This window comes from Salvia miltiorrhiza, chromosome 6 (genome assembly GCF_028751815.1).
Source record: "Salvia miltiorrhiza cultivar Shanhuang (shh) chromosome 6, IMPLAD_Smil_shh, whole genome shotgun sequence".
NCBI lineage: Eukaryota > Viridiplantae > Streptophyta > Magnoliopsida > Lamiales > Lamiaceae > Salvia > Salvia miltiorrhiza.
The window spans coordinates 31,117,842-31,144,256 of NC_080392.1; positions in this window are offsets into that span (position 1 = coordinate 31,117,842).

Genomic DNA, 26,415 nt, shown 5'->3' on the forward strand with positions numbered 1-26,415 from the left:
ATAGGCACAACTAAACCTAGTCTAATAAGGAAACAACTTAAAAACAAGCCCTAATAGGCCAAACAAGGCCCTTACTTTAAAAATCCGAAAATTAACAAGGCCCTAACTAATGGGCTGCGAAATAAAGCTAAGTAAATAAAAATTGAAGTCTTTCACACTTCGGCCCACTCGCACGTAATAAGATTAATCAAACACGGGCTCAATTCGCCAACTCCACAATCTCCAATTGGCTTCTTGATCAACTCTTGCTTCCAAACTTCTTCAACTAAGATCATCAAGCTCTCCTTGAACTTCTTGGCTCGAGCTCTTGTAACTGGACCAACAGGAACATGCACCGGGTCTTGCACCAACGAACCTTGGACTGCATCAAGAGCGTACGGAGCTGGTTTTCTCGCTAGGTTTATTTTAGCTTGCTGATCAAGTTTCTTTTGTTTCCTTTGTTTTTACGATTATGTCCTTCTTTAAATTAGGGTTTTATTGTGCCTATATATATGGCGGCTGTATGAAACGAAACAATTAATTTTGATGATATATGAATTTGTGAGATTAATTCTCTCTTGGGGACTTCGAGTCTTCCTGGATTTTGCACAAGCAAGTCCAACCTATCGGCGTATCGGCGGGTTCATCATCCCTCGTCGTGTGTCATTCAGCGTCCCCGAGTTGCTGCGTCAACTGCACGTTGGGGTTTAGGGATTTGTTCGTCTAAATCATTTCGTGGGTTAGATTCAGAGGTTTTGGGATTTCCATCTTCTCATCCCATCTATCGACGAATCGACGAGTTCATCATCCCTCGCCGTGTGTCATTCAGCGTCTCCGAGTTACTGTATCAATCGTACGTTGGGGTTTAGGGATCCGTTCTCTAGTTCATTTCGTAGATTAGATTCAGGGGTTTTGAGATAATCCACCCTTTATCTTTAATTTTTATCGTTATTTCAGATCCGCATCGTTTTAAAGATCTCATCGATCTCTTTAATTTCATATCATTTGGTATCAGTTTTCCAGGTTTCGTAAGGGCGAAATTTCTAGGGTTTATCATTTGGTTTTGTTGGATTCTGTTCATAATTTTCAAGGTGTTCTGTTGGGTTTTTGTTGGTCGCGTTTTCAGTTTTTCGTACGGGTAGAAATTATCCAGGATTTGGTCTTTTCTGTTTGGGTCTTTCTGTTCTTCACAGAGTATGAGTGTGATTTCAGCAAATCACTGCCACCCGTTAGTTTTTGATGGTTGCAATCGAGATACAAAGTGTCGCACATGTCACGGTTTCGGATTCAATGAGAGCGAGCAATGGGCGAATCTCTTTCACACGAGAGTTCTTGTCCAAGACAAGTTCTGCAGTATGATCATTGATGGCAAACGTTGCACGAATATGGTGAGTAGGTTCATGGTGACGAAATTGGGGCTGCCTGAGTTGAATCACCCCAAACCATATCGTTTGCAATGGCTGAATGAGACCGGCGTCGTCGAGGTCACCAAGCAAGTGAAAGTGTCTTTTAGCTTGGGGAGGTATGAAGACGAGGTTTTGTGCGATGTTCTTCCCTTGCAGGCGACCCATATTTTGTTGGGTAGACCGTGGCAGGATGATAGACGAGCTACTCATGATGAAGTCACCAATAAGTACTCCTTCGTGTATAAGCACAGGAAGGTGGCACTTGTCTCTCTTAGTCCTCAACAAATTTATGAGGATCACTTGCAACTGCAGCAACGGCACATGGAGGTGGTGGAGGTGATGTCTAGGGAGCAGCCGGTCGAGAAACCGAAGATGCAGGTTGAAGTGGAGATTGCTCAAGAAGTGGTTGCTGTTGAAGAAGAGGAGCCCAATCTTACGTTACTGAAATTGAAGGATTCACGTGAGAAAATGCTTGAGGAATCTGTTCCATATATTTTGGAAGCAAAGGCGTTGAATCATGATAAGAACGTTGAACAGGAGCAGCGCTGTGATGTTGCCAATCAGTTAGGGATGATCTTGTTACAACAACCAAAGCTAAAGAGGATGCATCAATCGAAGCATTTGGTTTTTGATCCCGGCAAGATGCATGTTGGACAAGAGAGAAAAGCTATGGTCCATCACTTGTTTCTAGCAGCCAATGAAGATGTTGTTTTTGATCCAGGTATTGGCATTCACAACTTGGATTTGAGGACAAATCCTCTTCAAGAAGAGGGGAATGATGCAGCTCGAACAGAGCCAAGCTCGCGCCAAAGCAGAGTTGAATTCCGCGCCAGACCAGAACCAAGGATGCCAGAGGAATCGTCTCGCCAGCGGAATCAGCATCGCCAGCGGAATCAGCTCGCCAGCTAAATCAAGCTCGCCAGCGGAATCCTTCCGCCAGAGGAATCCTTCCGCCAGAGAAATCACGTCGAGTCTGCCCGAGCAGAGAAATATACGTCGAGTCTGCCCGAGCAGAGAAATCGAGTCGAGTCTGCCCGAGCAGAGAAATCGAGTCGAGCCTGCCCGAGCAGAGAAATCAAGTCGAGTCTGCCCGAGCAGAGAAATCAAAATGCCAGAGCAGCGAAATCTAAATGGCATAGAAATCAAAGAGCGGGTTTTCCAGAGCAGAGGAGCGGAATTCCAAGAGTAGAGGAAGCGGATGTAAAGAGCAGAGCGTACGGAGCTGGTTTTCTCGCTAGGTTTATTTTAGCTTGCTGATCAAGTTTCTTTTGTTTCCTTTGTTTTTACGATTATGTCCTTCTTTAAATTAGGGTTTTATTGTGCCTATATATGGCGGCTGTATGAAACGAAACAATTAATTTTGATGATATATGAATTTGTGAGATTAATTCTCTCTTGGGGACTTCGAGTCTTCCTGGATTTTGCACAAGCAAGTCCAACCTATCGGCGTATCGGCGGGTTCATCATCCCTCGTCGTGTGTCATTCAGCGTCCCCGAGTTGCTGCGTCAACTGCACGTTGGGGTTTAGGGATTCGTTCGTCTAAATCATTTCGTGGGTTAGATTCAGAGGTTTTGGGATTTCCATCTTCTCATCCCACCTATCGACGAATCGACGAGTTCATCATCCCTCGCCGTGTGTCATTCAGCGTCTCCGAGTTACTGTATCAATCGTACGTTGGGGTTTAGGGATCCATTCTCTAGTTCATTTCGTAGATTAGATTCAGGGGTTTTGAGATAATCCACCCTTTATCTTTAATTTTTATCGTTATTTCAGATCCGCATCGTTTTAAAGATCTCATCGATCTCTTTAATTTCATATCATTTGGTATCAGTTTTCCAGGTTTCGTAAGGGCGAAATTTCTAGGGTTTATCATTTGGTTTTGTTGGATTCTGTTCATAATTTTCAAGGTGTTCTGTTGGGTTTTTGTTGGTCGCGTTTTCAGTTTTTCGTACGGGTAGAAATTATCCAGGATTTGGTCTTTTCTGTTTGGGTCTTTCTGTTCTTCACAGAGTATGAGTGTGATTTCAGCAAATCACTGCCACCCGTTAGTTTTTGATGGTTGCAATCGAGATACAAAGTGTCGCACATGTCACGGTTTCGGATTCAATGAGAGCGAGCAATGGGCGAATCTCTTTCACACGAGAGTTCTTGTCCAAGACAAGTTCTGCAGTATGATCATTGATGGCAAAAGTTGCACGAATATGGTGAGTAGGTTCATGGTGACGAAATTGGGGCTGCCTGAGTTGAATCACCCCCAAACCATATCGTTTGCAATGGCTGAATGAGACCGGCGTCGTCGAGGTCACCAAGCAAGTGAAAGTGTCTTTTAGCTTGGGGAGGTATGAAGACGAGGTTTTGTGCGATGTTCTTCCCTTGCAGGCGACCCATATTTTGTTGGGTAGACCGTGGCAGGATGATAGACGAGCTACTCATGATGAAGTCACCAATAAGTACTCCTTCGTGTATAAGCACAGGAAGGTGGCACTTGTCTCTCTTAGTCCTCAACAAATTTATGAGGATCACTTGCAACTGCAGCAACGGCACATGGAGGCGGTGGAGGTGATGTCTAGGGAGCAGCCGGTCGAGAAACCGAAGATGCAGGTTGAAGTGGAGATTGCTCGAGAAGTGGTTGCTGTTGAAGAAGAGGAGCCCAATCTTACGTTACTGAAATTGAAGGATTCACGTGAGAAAATGCTTGAGGAATCTGTTCCATATATTTTGGAAGCAAAGGCGTTGAATCATGATAAGAACGTTGAACAGGAGCAGCGCTGTGATGTTGCCAATCAGTTAGGGATGATCTTGTTACAACAACCAAAGCTAAAGAGGATGCATCAATCGAAGCATTTGGTTTTTGATCCCGGCAAGATGCATGTTGGACAAGAGAGAAAAGCTATGGTCCATCACTTGTTTCTAGCAGCCAATGAAGATGTTGTTTTTGATCCAGGTATTGGCATTCACAACTTGGATTTGAGGACAAATCCTCTTCAAGAAGAGGGGAATGATGCAGCTCGAACAGAGCCAAGCTCGCGCCAAAGCAGAGTTGAATTCCGCGCCAGACCAGAACCAAGGATGCCAGAGGAATCGTCTCGCCAGCGGAATCAGCATCGCCAGCGGAATCAGCTCGCCAGCTAAATCAAGCTCGCCAGCGGAATCCTTCCGCCAGAGGAATCCTTCCGCCAGAGAAATCACGTCGAGTCTGCCCGAGCAGAGAAATATACGTCGAGTCTGCCCGAGCAGAGAAATCGAGTCGAGTCTGCCCGAGCAGAGAAATCGAGTCGAGCCTGCCCGAGCAGAGAAATCAAGTCGAGTCTGCCCGAGCAGAGAAATCAAATTGCCAGAGCAGCGAAATCTAAATGGCATAGAAATCAAAGAGCGGGTTTTCCAGAGCAGAGGAGCGGAATTCCAAGAGTAGAGGAAGCGGATGTAAAGAGCAGAGCGTACGGAGCTGGTTTTCTCGCTAGGTTTATTTTAGCTTGCTGATCAAGTTTCTTTTGTTTCCTTTGTTTTTACGATTATGTCCTTCTTTAAATTAGGGTTTTATTGTGCCTATATATATGGCGGCTGTATGAAACGAAACAATTAATTTTGATGATATATGAATTTGTGAGATTAATTCTCTCTTGGGGACTTCGAGTCTTCCTGGATTTTGCACAAGCAAGTCCAACCTATCGGCGTATCGGCGGGTTCATCATCCCTCGTCGTGTGTCATTCAGCGTCCCCGAGTTGCTGCGTCAACTGCACGTTGGGGTTTAGGGATTCGTTCGTCTAAATCATTTCGTGGGTTAGATTCAGAGGTTTTGGGATTTCCATCTTCTCATCCCACCTATCGACGAATCGACGAGTTCATCATCCCTCGCCGTGTGTCATTCAGCGTCTCCGAGTTACTGTATCAATCGTACGTTGGGGTTTAGGGATCCGTTCTCTAGTTCATTTCGTAGATTAGATTCAGGGGTTTTGAGATAATCCACCCTTTATCTTTAATTTTTATCGTTATTTCAGATCCGCATCGTTTTAAAGATCTCATCGATCTCTTTAATTTCATATCATTTGGTATCAGTTTTCCAGGTTTCGTAAGGGCGAAATTTCTAGGGTTTATCATTTGGTTTTGTTGGATTCTGTTCATAATTTTCAAGGTGTTCTGTTGGGTTTTTGTTGGTCGCGTTTTCAGTTTTTCGTACGGGTAGAAATTATCCAGGATTTGGTCTTTTCTGTTTGGGTCTTTCTGTTCTTCACAGAGTATGAGTGTGATTTCAGCAAATCACTGCCACCCGTTAGTTTTTTATGGTTGCAATCGAGATACAAAGTGTCGCACATGTCACGGTTTCGGATTCAATGAGAGCGAGCAATGGGCGAATCTCTTTCACACGAGAGTTCTTGTCCAAGACAAGTTCTGCAGTATGATCATTGATGGCAAAAGTTGCACGAATATGGTGAGTAGGTTCATGGTGACGAAATTGGGGCTGCCTGAGTTGAATCACCCCAAACCATATCGTTTGCAATGGCTGAATGAGACCGGCGTCGTCGAGGTCACCAAGCAAGTGAAAGTGTCTTTTAGCTTGGGGAGGTATGAAGACGAGGTTTTGTGCGATGTTCTTCCCTTGCAGGCGACCCATATTTTGTTGGGTAGACCGTGGCAGGATGATAGACGAGCTACTCATGATGAAGTCACCAATAAGTACTCCTTCGTGTATAAGCACAGGAAGGTGGCACTTGTCTCTCTTAGTCCTCAACAAATTTATGAGGATCACTTGCAACTGCAGCAACGGCACATGGAGGCGGTGGAGGTGATGTCTAGGGAGCAGCCGGTCGAGAAACCGAAGATGCAGGTTGAAGTGGAGATTGCTCGAGAAGTGGTTGCTGTTGAAGAAGAGGAGCCCAATCTTACGTTACTGAAATTGAAGGATTCACGTGAGAAAATGCTTGAGGAATCTGTTCCATATATTTTGGAAGCAAAGGCGTTGAATCATGATAAGAACGTTGAACAGGAGCAGCGCTGTGATGTTGCCAATCAGTTAGGGATGATCTTGTTACAACAACCAAAGCTAAAGAGGATGCATCAATCGAAGCATTTGGTTTTTGATCCGGCAAGATGCATGTTGGACAAGAGAGAAAAGCTATGGTCCATCACTTGTTTCTAGCAGCCAATGAAGATGTTGTTTTTGATCCAGGTATTGGCATTCACAACTTGGATTTGAGGACAAATCCTCTTCAAGAAGAGGGGAATGATGCAGCTTGAACAGAGCCAAGCTCGCGCCAAAGCAGAGTTGAATTCCGCGCCAGACCAGAACCAAGGATGCCAGAGGAATCGTCTCGCCAGCGGAATCAGCATCGCCAGCGGAATCAGCTCGCCAGCTAAATCAAGCTCGCCAGCGGAATCCTTCCGCCAGAGGAATCCTTCCGCCAGAGAAATCACGTCGAGTCTGCCCGAGCAGAGAAATATACGTCGAGTCTGCCCGAGCAGAGAAATCGAGTCGAGTCTGCCCGAGCAGAGAAATCGAGTCGAGCCTGCCCGAGCAGAGAAATCAAGTCGAGTCTGCCCGAGCAGAGAAATCAAATTGCCAGAGCAGCGAAATCTAAATGGCATAGAAATCAAAGAGCGGGTTTTCCAGAGCAGAGGAGCGGAATTCCAAGAGTAGAGGAAGCGGATGTAAAGAGCAGAGCGTACGGAGCTGGTTTTCTCGCTAGGTTTATTTTAGCTTGCTGATCAAGTTTCTTTTGTTTCCTTTGTTTTTACGATTATGTCCTTCTTTAAATTAGGGTTTTATTGTGCCTATATATATGGCGGCTGTATGAAACGAAACAATTAATTTTGATGATATATGAATTTGTGAGATTAATTCTCTCTTGGGGACTTCGAGTCTTCCTGGATTTTGCACAAGCAAGTCCAACCTATCGGCGTATCGGCGGGTTCATCATCCCTCGTCGTGTGTCATTCAGCGTCCCCGAGTTGCTGCGTCAACTGCACGTTGGGGTTTAGGGATTCGTTCGTCTAAATCATTTCGTGGGTTAGATTCAGAGGTTTTGGGATTTCCATCTTCTCATCCCACCTATCGACGAATCGACGAGTTCATCATCCCTCGCCGTGTGTCATTCAGCGTCTCCGAGTTACTGTATCAATCGTACGTTGGGGTTTAGGGATCCGTTCTCTAGTTCATTTCGTAGATTAGATTCAGGGGTTTTGAGATAATCCACCCTTTATCTTTAATTTTTATCGTTATTTCAGATCCGCATCGTTTTAAAGATCTCATCGATCTCTTTAATTTCATATCATTTGGTATCAATTTTCCAGGTTTCGTAAGGGCGAAATTTCTAGGGTTTATCATTTGGTTTTTGTTGGATTCTGTTCATAATTTTCAAGGTGTTCTGTTGGGTTTTTGTTGGTCGCGTTTTCAGTTTTTCGTACGGGTAGAAATTATCCAGGATTTGGTCTTTTCTGTTTGGGTCTTTCTGTTCTTCACAGAGTATGAGTGTGATTTCAGCAAATCACTGCCACCCGTTAGTTTTTGATGGTTGCAATCGAGATACAAAGTGTCGCACATGTCACGGTTTCGGATTCAATGAGAGCGAGCAATGGGCGAATCTCTTTCACACGAGAGTTCTTGTCCAAGACAAGTTCTGCAGTATGATCATTGATGGCAAAAGTTGCACGAATATGGTGAGTAGGTTCATGGTGACGAAATTGGGGCTGCCTGAGTTGAATCACCCCAAACCATATCGTTTGCAATGGCTGAATGAGACCGGCGTCGTCGAGGTCACCAAGCAAGTGAAAGTGTCTTTTAGCTTGGGGAGGTATGAAGACGAGGTTTTGTGCGATGTTCTTCCCTTGCAGGCGACCCATATTTTGTTGGGTAGACCGTGGCAGGATGATAGACGAGCTACTCATGATGAAGTCACCAATAAGTACTCCTTCGTGTATAAGCACAGGAAGGTGGCACTTGTCTCTCTTAGTCCTCAACAAATTTATGAGGATCACTTGCAACTGCAGCAACGGCACATGGAGGCGGTGGAGGTGATGTCTAGGGAGCAGCCGGTCGAGAAACCGAAGATGCAGGGTTGAAGTGGAGATTGCTCGAGAAGTGGTTGCTGTTGAAGAAGAGGAGCCCAATCTTACGTTACTGAAATTGAAGGATTCACGTGAGAAAATGCTTGAGGAATCTGTTCCATATATTTTGGAAGCAAAGGCCTTGAATCATGATAAGAACGTTGAACAGGAGCAGCGCTGTGATGTTGCCAATCAGTTAGGGATGATCTTGTTACAACAACCAAAGCTAAAGAGGATGCATCAATCGAAGCATTTGGTTTTTGATCCCGGCAAGATACATGTTGGACAAGAGAGAAAAGCTATGGTCCATCACTTGTTTCTAGCAGCCAATGAAGATTTTGTTTTTGATCCAGGTATTGGCATTCACAACTTGGATTTGAGGACAAATCCTCTTCAAGAAGAGGGGAATGATGCAGCTCGAACAGAGCCAAGCTCGCGCCAAAGTAGAGTTGAATTCCGCGCCAGACCAGAGCCAAGGATGCCAGAGGAATCGTCTCGCCAGCGGAATCAGCATCGCCAGCGGAATCAGCTCGCCAGCGAAATCAAGCTCGCCAGCGGAATCCTTCCGCCAGAGAAATCACGTCGAGTCTGCCCGAGCAGAGAAATATACGTCGAGTCTGCCCGAGCAGAGAAATCGAGTCGAGTCTGCCCGAGCAGAGAAATCGAGTCGAGTCTGCCCGAGCAGAGAAATCGAGTCGAGCCTGCCCGAGCAGAGAAATCAAGTCGAGTCTGCCCGAGCAGAGAAATCAAAATGCCAGAGCAGCGAAATCTAAATGGCATAGAAATCAAAGAGCGGGTTTTCCAGAGCAGAGGAGCGGAATTCCAAGAGTAGAGGAAGCGGATGTAAAGAGCAGAGCGTACGGAGCTGGTTTTCTCGCTAGGTTTATTTTAGCTTGCTGATCAAGTTTCTTTTGTTTCCTTTGTTTTTACGATTATGTCCTTCTTTAAATTAGGGTTTTATTGTGCCTATATATATGGCGGCTGTATGAAACGAAACAATTAATTTTGATGATATATGAATTTGTGAGATTAATTCTCTCTTGGGGACTTCGAGTCTTCCTGGATTTTGCACAAGCAAGTCCAACCTATCGGCGTATCGGCGGGTTCATCATCCCTCGTCGTGTGTCATTCAGCGTCCCGAGTTGCTTGCGTCAACTGCACGTTGGGGTTTAGGGATTCGTTCGTCTAAATCATTTCGTGGGTTAGATTCAGAGGTTTTGGGATTTCCATCTTCTCATCCCACCTATCGACGAATCGACGAGTTCATCATCCCTCGCCGTGTGTCATTCAGCGTCTCCGAGTTACTGTATCAATCGTACGTTGGGGTTTAGGGATCCGTTCTCTAGTTCATTTCGTAGATTAGATTCAGGGGTTTTGAGATAATCCACCCTTTATCTTTAATTTTTATCGTTATTTCAGATCCGCATCGTTTTAAAGATCTCATCGATCTCTTTAATTTCATATCATTTGGTATCAGTTTTCCAGGTTTCGTAAGGGCGAAATTTCTAGGGTTTATCATTTGGTTTTGTTGGATTCTGTTCATAATTTTCAAGGTGTTCTGTTGGGTTTTTGTTGGTCGCGTTTTCAGTTTTTCGTACGGGTAGAAATTATCCAGGATTTGGTCTTTTCTGTTTGGGTCTTTCTGTTCTTCACAGAGTATGAGTGTGATTTCAGCAAATCACTGCCACCCGTTAGTTTTTGATGGTTGCAATCGAGATACAAAGTGTCGCACATGTCACGGTTTCGGATTCAATGAGAGCGAGCAATGGGCGAATCTCTTTCACACGAGAGTTCTTGTCCAAGACAAGTTCTGCAGTATGATCATTGATGGCAAAAGTTGCACGAATATGGTGAGTAGGTTCATGGTGACGAAATTGGGGCTGCCTGAGTTGAATCACCCCAAACCATATCGTTTGCAATGGCTGAATGAGACCGGCGTCGTCGAGGTCACCAAGCAAGTGAAAGTGTCTTTTAGCTTGGGGAGGTATGAAGACGAGGTTTTGTGCGATGTTCTTCCCTTGCAGGCGACCCATATTTTGTTGGGTAGACCGTGGCAGGATGATAGACGAGCTACTCATGATGAAGTCACCAATAAGTACTCCTTCGTGTATAAGCACAGGAAGGTGGCACTTGTCTCTCTTAGTCCTCAACAATTTATGAGGATCACTTGCAACTGCAGCAACGGCACATGGAGGCGGTGGAGGTGATGTCTAGGGAGCAGCCGGTCGAGAAACCGAAGATGCAGGTTGAAGTGGAGATTGCTCGAGAAGTGGTTGCTGTTGAAGAAGAGGAGCCCAATCTTACGTTACTGAAATTGAAGGATTCACGTGAGAAAATGCTTGAGGAATCTGTTCCATATATTTTGGAAGCAAAGGCGTTGAATCATGATAAGAACGTTGAACAGGAGCAGCGCTGTGATGTTGCCAATCAGTTAGGGATGATCTTGTTACAACAACCAAAGCTAAAGAGGATGCATCAATCGAAGCATTTGGTTTTTGATCCCGGCAAGATGCATGTTGGACAAGAGAGAAAAGCTATGGTCCATCACTTGTTTCTAGCAGCCAATGAAGATTTGTTTTTGATCCAGGTATTGGCATTCACAACTTGGATTTGAGGACAAATCCTCTTCAAGAAGAGGGGAATGATGCAGCTCGAACAGAGCCAAGCTCGCGCCAAAGCAGAGTTGAATTCCGCGCCAGACCAGAAGCCAAGGATGCCAGAGGAATCGTCTCGCCAGCGGAATCAGCATCGCCAGCGGAATCAGCTCGCCAGCGAAATCAAGCTCGCCAGCGGAATCCTTCCGCCAGAGAATCACGTCGAGTCTGCCGAGCAGAGAAATATACGTCGAGTCTGCCCGAGCAGAGAAATCGAGTCGAGTCTGCCCGAGCAGAGAAATCGAGTCGAGTCTGCCCGAGCAGAGAAATCGAGTCGAGCCTGCCCGAGCAGAGAAATCAAGTCGAGTCTGCCCGAGCAGAGAAATCAAATTGCCAGAGCAGCGAAATCTAAATGGCATAGAAATCAAAGAGCGGGTTTTCCAGAGCAGAGGAGCGGAATTCCAAGAGTAGAGGAAGCGGATGTAAAGAGCAGAGCGTACGGAGCTGGTTTTCTCGCTAGGTTTATTTTAGCTTGCTGATCAAGTTTCTTTTGTTTCCTTTGTTTTTACGATTATGTCCTTCTTTAAATTAGGGTTTTATTGTGCCTATATATATGGCGGCTGTATGAAACGAAACAATTAATTTTGATGATATATGAATTTGTGAGATTAATTCTCTCTTGGGGACTTCGAGTCTTCCTGGATTTTGCACAAGCAAGTCCAACCTATCGGCGTATCGGCGGGTTCATCATCCCTCGTCGTGTGTCATTCAGCGTCCCCGAGTTGCTTGCGTCAACTGCACGTTGGGGTTTAGGGATTCGTTCGTCTAAATCATTTCGTGGGTTAGATTCAGAGGTTTTGGGATTTCCATCTTCTCATCCCACCTATCGACGAATCGACGAGTTCATCATCCCTCGCCGTGTGTCATTCAGCGTCTCCGAGTTACTGTATCAATCGTACGTTGGGGTTTAGGGATCCGTTCTCTAGTTCATTTCGTAGATTAGATTCAGGGGTTTTGAGATAATCCACCCTTTATCTTTAATTTTTATCGTTATTTCAGATCCGCATCGTTTTAAAGATCTCATCGATCTCTTTAATTTCATATCATTTGGTATCAGTTTTCCAGGTTTCGTAAGGGCGAAATTTCTAGGGTTTATCATTTGGTTTTGTTGGATTCTGTTCATAATTTTCAAGGTGTTCTGTTGGGTTTTTGTTGGTCGCGTTTTCAGTTTTTCGTACGGGTAGAAATTATCCAGGATTTGGTCTTTTCTGTTTGGGTCTTTCTGTTCTTCACAGAGTATGAGTGTGATTTCAGCAAATCACTGCCACCCGTTAGTTTTTTATGGTTGCAATCGAGATACAAAGTGTCGCACATGTCACGGTTTCGGATTCAATGAGAGCGAGCAATGGGCGAATCTCTTTCACACGAGAGTTCTTGTCCAAGACAAGTTCTGCAGTATGATCATTGATGGCAAAAGTTGCACGAATATGGTGAGTAGGTTCATGGTGACGAAATTGGGGCTGCCTGAGTTGAATCACCCCAAACCATATCGTTTGCAATGGCTGAATGAGACCGGCGTCGTCGAGGTCACCAAGCAAGTGAAAGTGTCTTTTAGCTTGGGGAGGTATGAAGACGAGGTTTGTGCGATGTTCTTCCCTTGCAGGCGACCCATATTTTGTTGGGTAGACCGTGGCAGGATGATAGACGAGCTACTCATGATGAAGTCACCAATAAGTACTCCTTCGTGTATAAGCACAGGAAGGTGGCACTTGTCTCTCTTAGTCCTCAACAAATTTATGAGGATCACTTGCAACTGCAGCAACGGCACATGGAGGCGGTGGAGGTGATGTCTAGGGAGCAGCCGGTCGAGAAACCGAAGATGCAGGTTGAAGTGGAGATTGCTCGAGAAGTGGTTGCTGTTGAAGAAGAGGAGCCCAATCTTACGTTACTGAAATTGAAGGATTCACGTGAGAAAATGCTTGAGGAATCTGTTCCATATATTTTGGAAGCAAAGGCGTTGAATCATGATAAGAACGTTGAACAGGAGCAGCGCTGTGATGTTGCCAATCAGTTAGGGATGATCTTGTTACAACAACCAAAGCTAAAGAGGATGCATCAATCGAAGCATTTGGTTTTTGATCCCGGCAAGATGCATGTTGGACAAGAGAGAAAAGCTATGGTCCATCACTTGTTTCTAGCAGCCAATGAAGATGTTGTTTTTGATCCAGGTATTGGCATTCACAACTTGGATTTGAGGACAAATCCTCTTCAAGAAGAGGGGAATGATGCAGCTTGAACAGAGCCAAGCTCGCGCCAAAGCAGAGTTGAATTCCGCGCCAGACCAGAACCAAGGATGCCAGAGGAATCGTCTCGCCAGCGGAATCAGCATCGCCAGCGGAATCAGCTCGCCAGCTAAATCAAGCTCGCCAGCGGAATCCTTCCGCCAGAGGAATCCTTCCGCCAGAGAAATCACGTCGAGTCTGCCCGAGCAGAGAAATATACGTCGAGTCTGCCCGAGCAGAGAAATCGAGTCGAGTCTGCCCGAGCAGAGAAATCGAGTCGAGCCTGCCCGAGCAGAGAAATCAAGTCGAGTCTGCCCGAGCAGAGAAATCAAATTGCCAGAGCAGCGAAATCTAAATGGCATAGAAATCAAAGAGCGGGTTTTCCAGAGCAGAGGAGCGGAATTCCAAGAGTAGAGGAAGCGGATGTAAAGAGCAGAGCGTACGGAGCTGGTTTTCTCGCTAGGTTTATTTTAGCTTGCTGATCAAGTTTCTTTTGTTTCCTTTGTTTTTACGATTATGTCCTTCTTTAAATTAGGGTTTTATTGTGCCTATATATATGGCGGCTGTATGAAACGAAACAATTAATTTTGATGATATATGAATTTGTGAGATTAATTCTCTCTTGGGGACTTCGAGTCTTCCTGGATTTTGCACAAGCAAGTCCAACCTATCGGCGTATCGGCGGGTTCATCATCCCTCGTCGTGTGTCATTCAGCGTCCCCGAGTTGCTGCGTCAACTGCACGTTGGGGTTTAGGGATTCGTTCGTCTAAATCATTTCGTGGGTTAGATTCAGAGGTTTTGGGATTTCCATCTTCTCATCCCACCTATCGACGAATCGACGAGTTCATCATCCCTCGCCGTGTGTCATTCAGCGTCTCCGAGTTACTGTATCAATCGTACGTTGGGGTTTAGGGATCCGTTCTCTAGTTCATTTCGTAGATTAGATTCAGGGGTTTTGAGATAATCCACCCTTTATCTTTAATTTTTATCGTTATTTCAGATCCGCATCGTTTTAAAGATCTCATCGATCTCTTTAATTTCATATCATTTGGTATCAATTTTCCAGGTTTCGTAAGGGCGAAATTTCTAGGGTTTATCATTTGGTTTTGTTGGATTCTGTTCATAATTTTCAAGGTGTTCTGTTGGGTTTTTGTTGGTCGCGTTTTCAGTTTTTCGTACGGGTAGAAATTATCCAGGATTTGGTCTTTTCTGTTTGGGTCTTTCTGTTCTTCACAGAGTATGAGTGTGATTTCAGCAAATCACTGCCACCCGTTAGTTTTTGATGGTTGCAATCGAGATACAAAGTGTCGCACATGTCACGGTTTCGGATTCAATGAGAGCGAGCAATGGGCGAATCTCTTTCACACGAGAGTTCTTGTCCAAGACAAGTTCTGCAGTATGATCATTGATGGCAAAAGTTGCACGAATATGGTGAGTAGGTTCATGGTGACGAAATTGGGGCTGCCTGAGTTGAATCACCCCAAACCATATCGTTTGCAATGGCTGAATGAGACCGGCGTCGTCGAGGTCACCAAGCAAGTGAAAGTGTCTTTTAGCTTGGGGAGGTATGAAGACGAGGTTTTGTGCGATGTTCTTCCCTTGCAGGCGACCCATATTTTGTTGGGTAGACCGTGGCAGGATGATAGACGAGCTACTCATGATGAAGTCACCAATAAGTACTCCTTCGTGTATAAGCACAGGAAGGTGGCACTTGTCTCTCTTAGTCCTCAACAAATTTATGAGGATCACTTGCAACTGCAGCAACGGCACATGGAGGCGGTGGAGGTGATGTCTAGGGAGCAGCCGGTCGAGAAACCGAAGATGCAGGTTGAAGTGGAGATTGCTCGAGAAGTGGTTGCTGTTGAAGAAGAGGAGCCCAATCTTACGTTACTGAAATTGAAGGATTCACGTGAGAAAATGCTTGAGGAATCTGTTCCATATATTTTGGAAGCAAAGGCCTTGAATCATGATAAGAACGTTGAACAGGAGCAGCGCTGTGATGTTGCCAATCAGTTAGGGATGATCTTGTTACAACAACCAAAGCTAAAGAGGATGCATCAATCGAAGCATTTGGTTTTTGATCCCGGCAAGATACATGTTGGACAAGAGAGAAAAGCTATGGTCCATCACTTGTTTCTAGCAGCCAATGAAGATTTTGTTTTTGATCCAGGTATTGGCATTCACAACTTGGATTTGAGGACAAATCCTCTTCAAGAAGAGGGGAATGATGCAGCTCGAACAGAGCCAAGCTCGCGCCAAAGTAGAGTTGAATTCCGCGCCAGACCAGAGCCAAGGATGCCAGAGGAATCGTCTCGCCAGCGGAATCAGCATCGCCAGCGGAATCAGCTCGCCAGCGAAATCAAGCTCGCCAGCGGAATCCTTCCGCCAGAGAAATCACGTCGAGTCTGCCCGAGCAGAGAAATATACGTCGAGTCTGCCCGAGCAGAGAAATCGAGTCGAGTCTGCCCGAGCAGAGAAATCGAGTCGAGTCTGCCCGAGCAGAGAAATCGAGTCGAGCCTGCCCGAGCAGAGAAATCAAGTCGAGTCTGCCCGAGCAGAGAAATCAAAATGCCAGAGCAGCGAAATCTAAATGGCATAGAAATCAAAGAGCGGGTTTTCCAGAGCAGAGGAGCGGAATTCCAAGAGTAGAGGAAGCGGATGTAAAGAGCAGAGCGTACGGAGCTGGTTTTCTCGCTAGGTTTATTTTAGCTTGCTGATCAAGTTTCTTTTGTTTCCTTTGTTTTTACGATTATGTCCTTCTTTAAATTAGGGTTTTATTGTGCCTATATATATGGCGGCTGTATGAAACGAAACAATTAATTTTGATGATATATGAATTTGTGAGATTAATTCTCTCTTGGGGACTTCGAGTCTTCCTGGATTTTGCACAAGCAAGTCCAACCTATCGGCGTATCGGCGGGTTCATCATCCCTCGTCGTGTGTCATTCAGCGTCCCCGAGTTGCTGCGTCAACTGCACGTTGGGGTTTAGGGATTCGTTCGTCTAAATCATTTCGTGGGTTAGATTCAGAGGTTTTGGGATTTCCATCTTCTCATCCCACCTATCGACGAATCGACGAGTTCATCATCCCTCGCCGTGTGTCATTCAGCGTCTCCGAGTTACTGTATCAATCGTACGTTGGGGTTTAGGGATCCGTTCTCTAGTTCATTTCGTAGATTAGATTCAGGGGTTTTGAGATAATCCACCCTTTATCTTTAATTTTTATCGTTATTTCAGATCCGCATCGTTTTAAAGATCTCATCGATCTCTTTAATTTCATATCATTTGGTATCAGTTTTCCAGGTTTCGTAAGGGCGAAATTTCTAGGGTTTATCATTTGGTTTTGTTGGATTCTGTTCATAATTTTCAAGGTGTTCTGTTGGGTTTTTGTTGGTCGCGTTTTCAGTTTTTCGTACGGGTAGAAATTATCCAGGATTTGGTCTTTTCTGTTTGGGTCTTTCTGTTCTTCACAGAGTATGAGTGTGATTTCAGCAAATCACTGCCACCCGTTAGTTTTTGATGGTTGCAATCGAGATACAAAGTGTCGCACATGTCACGGTTTCGGATTCAATGAGAGCGAGCAATGGGCGAATCTCTTTCACACGAGAGTTCTTGTCCAAGACAAGTTCTGCAGTATGATCATTGATGGCAAAAGTTGCACGAATATGGTGAGTAGGTTCATGGTGACGAAATTGGGGCTGCCTGAGTTGAATCACCCCAAACCATATCGTTTGCAATGGCTGAATGAGACCGGCGTCGTCGAGGTCACCAAGCAAGTGAAAGTGTCTTTTAGCTTGGGGAGGTATGAAGACGAGGTTTTGTGCGATGTTCTTCCCTTGCAGGCGACCCATATTTTGTTGGGTAGACCGTGGCAGGATGATAGACGAGCTACTCATGATGAAGTCACCAATAAGTACTCCTTCGTGTATAAGCACAGGAAGGTGGCACTTGTCTCTCTTAGTCCTCAACAAATTTATGAGGATCACTTGCAACTGCAGCAACGGCACATGGAGGCGGTGGAGGTGATGTCTAGGGAGCAGCCGGTCGAGAAACCGAAGATGCAGGTTGAAGTGGAGATTGCTCGAGAAGTGGTTGCTGTTGAAGAAGAGGAGCCCAATCTTACGTTACTGAAATTGAAGGATTCACGTGAGAAAATGCTTGAGGAATCTGTTCCATATATTTTGGAAGCAAAGGCGTTGAATCATGATAAGAACGTTGAACAGGAGCAGCGCTGTGATGTTGCCAATCAGTTAGGGATGATCTTGTTACAACAACCAAAGCTAAAGAGGATGCATCAATCGAAGCATTTGGTTTTTGATCCCGGCAAGATGCATGTTGGACAAGAGAGAAAAGCTATGGTCCATCACTTGTTTCTAGCAGCCAATGAAGATTTTGTTTTTGATCCAGGTATTGGCATTCACAACTTGGATTTGAGGACAAATCCTCTTCAAGAAGAGGGGAATGATGCAGCTCGAACAGAGCCAAGCTCGCGCCAAAGCAGAGTTGAATTCCGCGCCAGACCAGAGCCAAGGATGCCAGAGGAATCGTCTCGCCAGCGGAATCAGCATCGCCAGCGGAATCAGCTCGCCAGCGAAATCAAGCTCGCCAGCGGAATCCTTCCGCCAGAGAAATCACGTCGAGTCTGCCCGAGCAGAGAAATATACGTCGAGTCTGCCCGAGCAGAGAAATCGAGTCGAGTCTGCCCGAGCAGAGAAATCGAGTCGAGTCTGCCCGAGCAGAGAAATCGAGTCGAGCCTGCCCGAGCAGAGAAATCAAGTCGAGTCTGCCCGAGCAGAGAAATCAAATTGCCAGAGCAGCGAAATCTAAATGGCATAGAAATCAAAGAGCGGGTTTTCCAGAGCAGAGGAGCGGAATTCCAAGAGTAGAGGAAGCGGATGTAAAGAGCAGAGCGTACGGAGCTGGTTTTCTCGCTAGGTTTATTTTAGCTTGCTGATCAAGTTTCTTTTGTTTCCTTTGTTTTTACGATTATGTCCTTCTTTAAATTAGGGTTTTATTGTGCCTATATATATGGCGGCTGTATGAAACGAAACAATTAATTTTGATGATATATGAATTTGTGAGATTAATTCTCTCTTGGGGACTTCGAGTCTTCCTGGATTTTGCACAAGCAAGTCCAACCTATCGGCGTATCGGCGGGTTCATCATCCCTCGTCGTGTGTCATTCAGCGTCCCCGAGTTGCTGCGTCAACTGCACGTTGGGGTTTAGGGATTCGTTCGTCTAAATCATTTCGTGGGTTAGATTCAGAGGTTTTGGGATTTCCATCTTCTCATCCCACCTATCGACGAATCGACGAGTTCATCATCCCTCGCCGTGTGTCATTCAGCGTCTCCGAGTTACTGTATCAATCGTACGTTGGGGTTTAGGGATCCGTTCTCTAGTTCATTTCGTAGATTAGATTCAGGGGTTTTGAGATAATCCACCCTTTATCTTTAATTTTTATCGTTATTTCAGATCCGCATCGTTTTAAAGATCTCATCGATCTCTTTAATTTCATATCATTTGGTATCAGTTTTCCAGGTTTCGTAAGGGCGAAATTTCTAGGGTTTATCATTTGGTTTTGTTGGATTCTGTTCATAATTTTCAAGGTGTTCTGTTGGGTTTTTGTTGGTCGCGTTTTCAGTTTTTCGTACGGGTAGAAATTATCCAGGATTTGGTCTTTTCTGTTTGGGTCTTTCTGTTCTTCACAGAGTATGAGTGTGATTTCAGCAAATCACTGCCACCCGTTAGTTTTTGATGGTTGCAATCGAGATACAAAGTGTCGCACATGTCACGGTTTCGGATTCAATGAGAGCGAGCAATGGGCGAATCTCTTTCACACGAGAGTTCTTGTCCAAGACAAGTTCTGCAGTATGATCATTGATGGCAAAAGTTGCACGAATATGGTGAGTAGGTTCATGGTGACGAAATTGGGGCTGCCTGAGTTGAATCACCCCAAACCATATCGTTTGCAATGGCTGAATGAGACCGGCGTCGTCGAGGTCACCAAGCAAGTGAAAGTGTCTTTTAGCTTGGGGAGGTATGAAGACGAGGTTTTGTGCGATGTTCTTCCCTTGCAGGCGACCCATATTTTGTTGGGTAGACCGTGGCAGGATGATAGACGAGCTACTCATGATGAAGTCACCAATAAGTACTCCTTCGTGTATAAGCACAGGAAGGTGGCACTTGTCTCTCTTAGTCCTCAACAAATTTATGAGGATCACTTGCAACTGCAGCAACGGCACATGGAGGCGGTGGAGGTGATGTCTAGGGAGCAGCCGGTCGAGAAACCGAAGATGCAGGTTGAAGTGGAGATTGCTCGAGAAGTGGTTGCTGTTGAAGAAGAGGAGCCCAATCTTACGTTACTGAAATTGAAGGATTCACGTGAGAAAATGCTTGAGGAATCTGTTCCATATATTTTGGAAGCAAAGGCGTTGAATCATGATAAGAACGTTGAACAGGAGCAGCGCTGTGATGTTGCCAATCAGTTAGGGATGATCTTGTTACAACAACCAAAGCTAAAGAGGATGCATCAATCGAAGCATTTGGTTTTTGATCCCGGCAAGATGCATGTTGGACAAGAGATAAAAGCTATGGTCCATCACTTGTTTCTAGCAGCCAATGAAGATTTTGTTTTTGATCCAGGTATTGGCATTCACAACTTGGATTTGAGGACAAATCCTCTTCAAGAAGAGGGGAATGATGCAGCTCGAACAGAGCCAAGCTCGCGCCAAAGCAGAGTTGAATTCCGCGCCAGACCAGAGCCAAGGATGCCAGAGGAATCGTCTCGCCAGCGGAATCAGCATCGCCAGCGGAATCAGCTCGCCAGCGAAATCAAGCTCGCCAGCGGAATCCTTCCGCCAGAGAAATCACGTCGAGTCTGCCCGAGCAGAGAAATATACGTCGAGTCTGCCCGAGCAGAGAAATCGAGTCGAGTCTGCCCGAGCAGAGAAATCGAGTCGAGTCTGCCCGAGCAGAGAAATCGAGTCGAGCCTGCCCGAGCAGAGAAATCAAGTCGAGTCTGCCCGAGCAGAGAAATCAAAATGCCAGAGCAGCGAAATCTAAATGGCATAGAAATCAAAGAGCGGGTTTTCCAGAGCAGAGGAGCGAAATTCCAAGAGTAGAGGAAGCGGATGTAAAGAGCAGAGCGTACGGAGCTGGTTTTCTCGCTAGGTTTATTTTAGCTTGCTGATCAAGTTTCTTTTGTTTCCTTTGTTTTTACGATTATGTCCTTCTTTAAATTAGGGTTTTATTGTGCCTATATATATGGCGGCTGTATGAAACGAAACAATTAATTTTGATGATATATGAATTTGTGAGATTAATTCTCTCTTGGGGACTTCGAGTCTTCCTGGATTTTGCACAAGCAAGTCCAACCTATCGGCGTATCGGCGGGTTCATCATCCCTCGTCGTGTGTCATTCAGCGTCCCCGAGTTGCTGCGTCAACTGCACGTTGGGGTTTAGGGATTCGTTCGTCTAAATCATTTCGTGGGTTAGATTCAGAGGTTTTGGGATTTCCATCTTCTCATCCCACCTATCGACGAATCGACGAGTTCATCATCCCTCGCCGTGTGTCATTCAGCGTCTCCGAGTTACTGTATCAATCGTACGTTGGGGTTTAGGGATCCGTTCTCTAGTTCATTTCGTAGATTAGATTCAGGGGTTTTGAGATAATCCACCCTTTATCTTTAATTTTTATCGTTATTTCAGATCCGCATCGTTTTAAAGATCTCATCGATCTCTTTAATTTCATATCATTTGGTATCAGTTTTCCAGGTTTCGTAAGGGCGAAATTTCTAGGGTTTATCATTTGGTTTTGTTGGATTCTGTTCATAATTTTCAAGGTGTTCTGTTGGGTTTTTGTTGGTCGCGTTTTCAGTTTTTCGTACGGGTAGAAATTATCCAGGATTTGGTCTTTTCTGTTTGGGTCTTTCTGTTCTTCACAGAGTATGAGTGTGATTTCAGCAAATCACTGCCACCCGTTAGTTTTTGATGGTTGCAATCGAGATACAAAGTGTCGCACATGTCACGGTTTCGGATTCAATGAGAGCGAGCAATGGGCGAATCTCTTTCACACGAGAGTTCTTGTCCAAGACAAGTTCTGCAGTATGATCATTGATGGCAAAAGTTGCACGAATATGGTGAGTAGGTTCATGGTGACGAAATTGGGGCTGCCTGAGTTGAATCACCCCAAACCATATCGTTTGCAATGGCTGAATGAGACCGGCGTCGTCGAGGTCACCAAGCAAGTGAAAGTGTCTTTTAGCTTGGGGAGGTATGAAGACGAGGTTTTGTGCGATGTTCTTCCCTTGCAGGCGACCCATATTTTGTTGGGTAGACCGTGGCAGGATGATAGACGAGCTACTCATGATGAAGTCACCAATAAGTACTCCTTCGTGTATAAGCACAGGAAGGTGGCACTTGTCTCTCTTAGTCCTCAACAAATTTATGAGGATCACTTGCAACTGCAGCAACGGCACATGGAGGCGGTGGAGGTGATGTCTAGGGAGCAGCCGGTCGAGAAACCGAAGATGCAGGTTGAAGTGGAGATTGCTCGAGAAGTGGTTGCTGTTGAAGAAGAGGAGCCCAATCTTACGTTACTGAAATTGAAGGATTCACGTGAGAAAATGCTTGAGGAATCTGTTCCATATATTTTGGAAGCAAAGGCGTTGAATCATGATAAGAACGTTGAACAGGAGCAGCGCTGTGATGTTGCCAATCAGTTAGGGATGATCTTGTTACAACAACCAAAGCTAAAGAGGATGCATCAATCGAAACATTTGGTTTTTGATCCCGGCAAGATGCATGTTGGACAAGAGAGAAAAGCTATGGTCCATCACTTGTTTCTAGCAGCCAATGAAGATTTTGTTTTTGATCCAGGTATTGGCATTCACAACTTGGATTTGAGGACAAATCCTCTTCAAGAAGAGGGGAATGATGCAGCTCGAACAGAGCCAAGCTCGCGCCAAAGCAGAGTTGAATTCCGCGCCAGACCAGAGCCAAGGATGCCAGAGGAATCGTCTCGCCAGCGGAATCAGCATCGCCAGCGGAATCAGCTCGCCAGCGAAATCAAGCTCGCCAGCGGAATCCTTCCGCCAGAGAAATCACGTCGAGTCTGCCCGAGCAGAGAAATATATGTCGAGTCTGCCCGAGCAGAGAAATCGAGTCGAGTCTGCCCGAGCAGAGAAATCGAGTCGAGTCTGCCCGAGCAGAGAAATCGAGTCGAGCCTGCCCGAGCAGAGAAATCAAGTCGAGTCTGCCCGAGCAGAGAAATCAAAATGCCAGAGCAGCGAAATCTAAATGGCATAGAAATCAAAGAGCGGGTTTTCCAGAGCAGAGGAGCGAAATTCCAAGAGTAGAGGAAGCGGATGTAAAGAGCAGAGCGTACGGAGCTGGTTTTCTCGCTAGGTTTATTTTAGCTTGCTGATCAAGTTTCTTTTGTTTCCTTTGTTTTTACGATTATGTCCTTCTTTAAATTAGGGTTTTATTGTGCCTATATATATGGCGGCTGTATGAAACGAAACAATTAATTTTGATGATATATGAATTTGTGAGATTAATTCTCTCTTGGGGACTTCGAGTCTTCCTGGATTTTGCACAAGCAAGTCCAACCTATCGGCGTATCGGCGGGTTCATCATCCCTCGTCGTGTGTCATTCAGCGTCCCCGAGTTGCTGCGTCAACTGCACGTTGGGGTTTAGGGATTCGTTCGTCTAAATCATTTCGTGGGTTAGATTCAGAGGTTTTGGGATTTCCATCTTCTCATCCCACCTATCGACGAATCGACGAGTTCATCATCCCTCGCCGTGTGTCATTCAGCGTCTCCGAGTTACTGTATCAATCGTACGTTGGGGTTTAGGGATCCGTTCTCTAGTTCATTTCGTAGATTAGATTCAGGGGTTTTGAGATAATCCACCCTTTATCTTTAATTTTTATCGTTATTTCAGATCCGCATCGTTTTAAAGATCTCATCGATCTCTTTAATTTCATATCATTTGGTATCAGTTTTCCAGGTTTCGTAAGGGCGAAATTTCTAGGGTTTATCATTTGGTTTTGTTGGATTCTGTTCATAATTTTCAAGGTGTTCTGTTGGGTTTTTGTTGGTCGCGTTTTCAGTTTTTCGTACGGGTAGAAATTATCCAGGATTTGGTCTTTTCTGTTTGGGTCTTTCTGTTCTTCACAGAGTATGAGTGTGATTTCAGCAAATCACTGCCACCCGTTAGTTTTTGATGGTTGCAATCGAGATACAAAGTGTCGCACATGTCACGGTTTCGGATTCAATGAGAGCGAGCAATGGGCGAATCTCTTTCACACGAGAGTTCTTGTCCAAGACAAGTTCTGCAGTATGATCATTGATGGCAAAAGTTGCACGAATATGGTGAGTAGGTTCATGGTGACGAAATTGGGGCTGCCTGAGTTGAATCACCCCAAACCATATCGTTTGCAATGGCTGAATGAGACCGGCGTCGTCGAGGTCACCAAGCAAGTGAAAGTGTCTTTTAGCTTGGGGAGGTATGAAGACGAGGTTTTGTGCGATGTTCTTCCCTTGCATGCGACCCATATTTTGTTGGGTAGACCGTGGCAGGATGATAGACGAGCTACTCATGATGAAGTCACCAATAAGTACTCCTTCGTGTATAAGCACAGGAAGGTGGCACTTGTCTCTCTTAGTCCTCAACAAATTTATGAGGATCACTTGCAACTGCAGCAACGGCACATGGAGGCGGTGGAGGTGATGTCTAGGGAGCAGCCGGTCGAGAAACCGAAGATGCAGGTTGAAGTGGAGATTGCTCGAGAAGTGGTTGCTGTTGAAGAAGAGGAGCCCAATCTTACGTTACTGAAATTGAAGGATTCACGTGAGAAAATGCTTGAGGAATCTGTTCCATATATTTTGGAAGCAAAGGCGTTGAATCATGATAAGAACGTTGAACAGGAGCAGCGCTGTGATGTTGCCAATCAGTTAGGGATGATCTTGTTACAACAACCAAAGCTAAAGAGGATGCATCAATCGAAGCATTTGGTTTTTGATCCCGGCAAGATGCATGTTGGACAAGAGAGAAAAGCTATGGTCCATCACTTGTTTCTAGCAGCCAATGAAGATTTTGTTTTTGATCCAGGTATTGGCATTCACAACTTGGATTTGAGGACAAATCCTCTTCAAGAAGAGGGGAATGATGCAGCTCGAACAGAGCCAAGCTCGCGCCAAAGCAGAGTTGAATTCCGCGCCAGACCAGAGCCAAGGATCCCAGAGGAATCGTCTCGCCAGCGGAATCAGCATCGCCAGCGGAATCAGCTCGCCAGCGAAATCAAGCTCGCCAGCGGAATCCTTCCGCCAGAGAAATCAAGTCGAGTCTGCCCGAGCAGAGAAATCGAGTCGAGCCTGCCCGAGCAGAGAAATCAAGTCGAGTCTGCCCGAGCAGAGAAATCAAAATGCCAGAGCAGCGAAATCTAAATGGCATAGAAATCAAAGAGCGGGTTTTCCTGATGGATATGCATCCAAGCTAGCCAAGGACAAGATGGATCCTTTGATTATTCAAAGTGGGCCAATCACAAGAGCTAGAGCCAAAAGAATAAAGGAGTCCATGATGCTTTTAGTTGGAGAAATTAAAGCCCAAGTCCAAGACAATTCTACATTGGGCCAAATGGTGAATATTATTCAAGTTGGTGGGCTTGATGCTACTTGAAGTTTGGGCTCATTAAGCTATCATATTTTGGAGGCCCAAATTAAAGAATAAACTCCACATTTTCGTCCAAATGGGTGCAGCCCACAAAAAGCTCATTTTAAGTTACTTTTTTATGTTTAATAAGTGACTTTTGGTGTCCAAGAGACATACCAAGTGTTTTGGAGTTACATTTGTGATTTTATGTGCCTTTTTAATGGTTTTAAGTAGTGGTAAGGGAGTGGGGCTCTCAAGAGACCTTTTTGAGCCTATAAATAGGCATGTAATCACTTGTATTAGAAACACCATTGATATAAACGAAAATTGCTTATGCTTAGTGAGTTGAATTCTCTTTGTTGAGTTTTTCACTTGTTTTAGAACTTATCAAGACACTTGAGCAAGGTCTTGTGGCGTTCATCCATACCGAGGTTCTTGGCTGATTATATAGCCAACGGGTCGAGGTTTCTACGCTCTTAGGGGTTGATCAAACTAGATTCACGATCTAGGGAGTCCGCTGCCTACTCACATACGTCGGGTTCTTGGGTCATTATATCCAACGGGTCCTTCGTCCACTTCTATCCATATCATTTGGTTATCAGAGCAATCTGGTATTGATCCAAACTCTATCTTTTATTTTCTTCATCCTTTCATATATCTCTTATATTCATCCTCATTGTCCTACGAAAATAGTTGCAAAAAAAAAAAAAAAAAATCTGCAAAGTTCCAATATCCTTTTGTTTTCCATTGTTGTTACTTCATATAAACTAAAAAAAAAAAAAACGAAAAAAAAAATATATATATATATCCAAAAAAAAATCCAAAATTTCTATTTCACTTCAATTTTCCTTAGGAGTTTCATACACTTGTTCCAAAATATCAATTCTTGCATCCAAGGGCTGAAGTTTGGTGAATTTTACTTGTCTTGTTCTTTCTTGATTTGTTTTAGTTCATTTGAAATTCTTACAAACGAGAATTGAGTGGTAAAAGGCATTGAGTGGTGAGTTTATTTGAGGGGTGGTAAAAGCCTACGAGTGATACACGAGTGTTTGTGTGAGGATATATTTGTGTGATACACGAGTGAATTGTGAGGTCATGGAAAACACAAATCCTATTGAATTTACATTGCAAGCCATGCAACAACAATTTGCAAGGTTTGGAGCTGTTATGAAAAATGTAACAGAACGATTGGAGAGGCTGGAATTTCAAGCACCACCAAGGAATGAGGAGGAAGGAGAGAGCGAAGGAGAAGATGATCGCACATCAACACATCGAAATGAAAGGCGAAGAGGAGGTAGAAGAAGAAGACATCAAAATGAAGTTGATGGTGACTTGGGAAGCATCAAATTGAAGATCCCAACATTCCAAGGAAGGAGTGATCCTGAAGCCTATTTGGAGTGGGAGAGAAAGGTGGAGCTCATCTTTGAGTGTCACAACTACTCCGAGGAAAAGAAGG